At 31.6% G+C, this 4,293-nt stretch overlaps 1 protein-coding gene across 1 annotated transcript in view; it reads right to left on the bottom strand.

Annotated features, from left to right (window-relative positions):
- LOC145329935 (uncharacterized) overlaps window positions 1-4,293 on the bottom strand; it is a 151,025-nt gene that overhangs the window by 28,514 nt on the left and 118,218 nt on the right. The window lies entirely within an intron of this gene.

The raw sequence follows: 4,293 nt of genomic DNA on the forward strand, positions 1-4,293 counted from the left end.
GGTCCCCCATGTGCATAAATGGCTTCCTTATGTAAATCTGAGTTACCACAGTCAAGCAACTAGGCCTCTATCTCTTACGGTTCTCCAGATATAAGCACTTGAAACTACCCCCATCATGAAAAAATGACCCCATATTAATTTTTTGACCACCATGTGTAAGTTTTAACCCCTTGCTTCAATTTTGATATCATAGCATTGTTTGCTACCCCATCTGTGTTTTTCAACCAATCATCATGTTTGTTGACATCCAGAAAAATGTATATTATGTAGTTCAATAATCTGCCACTAGATGTTCCTATTTCAAACAAACTATTGTTTTTTTTCTTCAATGGAGCCAAATTCTTATCTTAAAATATTAGGTAAAGTAAAGTATTAGAATATGTTGGTGATTTAGTATAAAAAAAGTCTTAAAAGAGAAATAAAAAAAATAAATAGAGGCATTTTCAAATTTTATTCAAAATATAGGAAAATATAGAAGAGTGAAAGGCATAGCTTCACTACAGTGGAGTATGGTAGCTTATGCTACCCTAATATAAATTCTTTCGCGCGAGGCTCACCTCGCAAACCCCTCCAGACTCTCCCCTCCCCCCTACCCAGATTTTATTTCCCCTTCTGCCAATCATTCCCCCATCTGTCAAATCAGACCCCACCTTCCAATCCTGGCCCCATGTTCCTATTTAGACCCCATCCTTCATTTTTGTCCCCTGTTCAATAATTTATCCCTTCTCTGACATTATTTTGTTTCTCTTGGAGAGGTACAAAATATGAAGATGGGGATAAATTAACATGATGGGGACAAAATCATAAGATGGGGTAAAAATTTCATGATGCCGGGGGGGGGGGGTTTAATTTGATAGATGGCGGGGGGGGGGGTTTATTTTTTCAGATGGGGTAGAATCTCACTCCTCAACTGGGAACTTGCCCAGCTCATCGTGGTCATCCTTTTATAGCCCAAAACTATAAATCTAAAAAACTTATACTTAACTTTTTTTATATAAAAAGATATCAACTTTTAAGTTTATAAAAAATACGTATTACAATCAAAGATTCTGAAATTGAGATATGCGGCACTTCTGTTAAAACCTGATATTAGTTAAAAACAAAGACCAATCAAAATAGTCGAAATAATATTCAAACCAATTAGAGAATACCTCTTTTTTTCGCTGCTTTTCATTCATAAATAAAATCTTATAATGTTTCGTAAATTATTAAAATTTCAGTTTACTAAAATTCCTTTTCGTTCAGATAAAGCTTAAACAAAAATCTATTTTTTAGTATTATTCCAAACGCGGTTTCAATGAATGTCATTTTTATCTTATCCATCTTTTGATAGGGCACGGAGGCTGGCGGATGCGCATGCGCAAATTTTAATGTTTGTTTACCTCTGCATGGTTTGCGCATGCGTAACATAACAAATATTTACCTCAACCAACTTGTGCGCAAGCGTACCAAAACAAATGGTAACGCATGCGCAGTGTTTCTTAGAGATTACTTCTATACCAAAGATGCCAAAATATGTTACTTTGGCCAAAAATTTGCAAGAAAGAAAGGACCATTAAAATCACAAGAATAACCAAATCTAAAAATTGTCTCCTCTGACCAAGACTAAAAATGCATGTGGAGCGAAAATTGCTGAAAAATATGATTAACAGTCCAACTTTACGGGCATTTTCTCTAGCCGTAAAATGAGAAAAGTAAGTTATTTTGACTATTTATAAGGTCATTTTTAGGCTATAGTTTCTTTTCTTTTTATTTCTTGTTAGAATTCATTTGCATTTAGTAGTAACCCGTGAACAGTTTTCAGAATTAGCAAAATAATAAATTTCTTTTTATATCCAAACGAACAACAAATTATAAACATAATACAAGATTTATTTTCGAAAATATTGGTCTGAATATCAGAGATATATCTACAATATAATGTGGAAAATCCTGATATCATAAAGGAGTAAAAATTTTCTTTCTCGACTTGTTTTAATCTACGAAATACCGAAACTTGAAAGTTGGCAACTTGTTATGTACGTCTGCGCAAAGATAATTTGACGCATGCGCAAATGGTGTAATTTATTGTCGAAGAGAGAAATGCGCTTGCGCAGTCAAAACTAAATTGTATGCTCCCATCTTGCTTACACACATACACACACAAATACACAGACAGACGGACACACACTGTATGCTCCCATATTACATACACACACACATATACACAGACTGACACACACATACACACTGTATGCTCCCATCTTGCTTACACACACACATACACTGAAATGAAAATTGCTCCAAAATTTGGGTGAGGTCTAAAAGTGATTTACAAAAAAATAATGAAAAGCTTCATAAATAGTGATCATTTACAATTCCAGTCAAAAAAGTGAGAGAAAAATGTGAAATAAAGTGATTTTAGACCATAAAATACGTTGTGAAGGCTGAAATGTTTCACGCCGCTTATCTTTATATATATTTGTAAAAAAGGTACTTTACAGTTTTTCTGTTTCAGTTTGAAGAAATTATACAAAGGCAGAATTTTATTACTTTTGTGGTGTACAATATTTCTGGAAACTCCCCGTATTCAAATTTTGCTTCAGATATATTTTTATTAACATTTATTTATTTAAATTATGAAAATAAGTAAATTGTAAAATCTTAATGATAATCATGAAATCTAAGTAATTTTGATATTTTCAATATTTGTATAGTTGGAAAAATAACTTTAAAGCTTAAAATACAACATGAAGTGGTTAATTAAATACTGCTTGAAAGAAGTACGTGTGACCGACGTAAAGTCTTGTTATGTATAAAATTTAAGATGCTCCATGGATATGTTTAAAACATTATTCAAAGGTCTATCTTAATACATGTAAGCCAAGTAAATCGCATCCAATTCTTTAGCGCCACGAACTGTTTCGTTCTTTTCATGTACGTATGATTCGAGAATATATTGTAATTAATGTTTTTTTACTTTGATCAAACATAAAGTTCTCGGAAATCGCTTATCCCAAGGGCTATACTTTTTCGGGAAGTAATTTGATTTGTTGGGTTTATGCTATTTTCTCACCTTTCCTGCACTTGAGATTATGGGTGTTAAAAACTTGTTTTTATGTTTAAATATGCCTATTACTGGTGATATTTTTTGTAACTTTATTATACAAGTCTTGTATTCTTTTTTTTTTCTATTAATTTTAATAGTTATACAATAGTTTTTATTCAAATATTCTGTCTTGTGTAACTTAAAGATTGTGTTTCTATTGTTTAATGCTAACGCGTGTCTAGCTATGCCCTTTTAAATATTTGGTTATATTTTTTTAGGGGGGAATATTTTTTTTATGGTGATTATTCTTGGGATGGTGGTAGACAACCCTGAAATAGACCCAAAAAAATTCCCACAAGAAATTAAAAGCTTCACTGTAAAGGAGAGGACGGTATTAATTAACAACATGTTGCTCAAACACACTGACAGACTTCCTTGTTCTCATATAATATTACTACCACTTTTTTTAAAATAAATAGGTATTTCAGTCTAGATCAAAGAAATAAATGCTTAATTTCTTGTTTAGCTAAATTTGATGATTAAATTCTAGATCTTAATTTTACTATACTGTGATTAAAATAGTTTGAAATTTTGTATTGTTGTGTTTCTTTTGTAAAAGGACAAACAGTGCTGTTTCAAAACATATCAAATAATGAAGTTGTAGGTTTTCCTGCTTAGAGATAAAGCAATTCTATAATTTATTCAGAAAAAAATGACGTAATCTAATTTTAATGTAATATAAAGTAGTAATGTTTTTTGTCTGAAGCTCAAGATCTAGGCAATTGTTGGAGTTGATGTGCGTTTTATTTAAGCTTTATTGATATCTAGTGGTAGTTTCAAGCTAATTTCCTGAAATCCCAAGCCCTACTCCAGAGGCTAGGGGCGAAGCAACTTGTTAGATATATATAATGAATTAAACAGCCAGAATGCTAATCTTTTCTTATCTTTCGCTTAGTTCTTGTTTATCTTAGGCCTGCTTCAAGCAGTTTGTTTGAATTTAAATCACTAATTTTACGACTGACTTGAATTGTCCTTGATATTATATGCAAGTGTATTTCAGTTATTTTTAAATGTAAATTTAATACTATTGAAATGTTTCTTTATTCAGCTAGGAGTGGTAAATGACATAAACTAATCTCATTCCTAACATTTCATACTACCAAAGGTCTAGGTTTTAGTTGTGTGAAATTTCTGAAAATATCAATTTATGGTCAATTATTGTCATTATTGTATGCTTACTTGCACTAATATTTGAAATTAATTTC

Source organism: Acartia tonsa, chromosome 10 (assembly GCF_053477335.1).
Source record: "Acartia tonsa isolate MP-2025a chromosome 10, ASM5347733v1, whole genome shotgun sequence".
Classification (NCBI taxonomy): Eukaryota; Metazoa; Arthropoda; class Copepoda; order Calanoida; family Acartiidae; genus Acartia; species Acartia tonsa.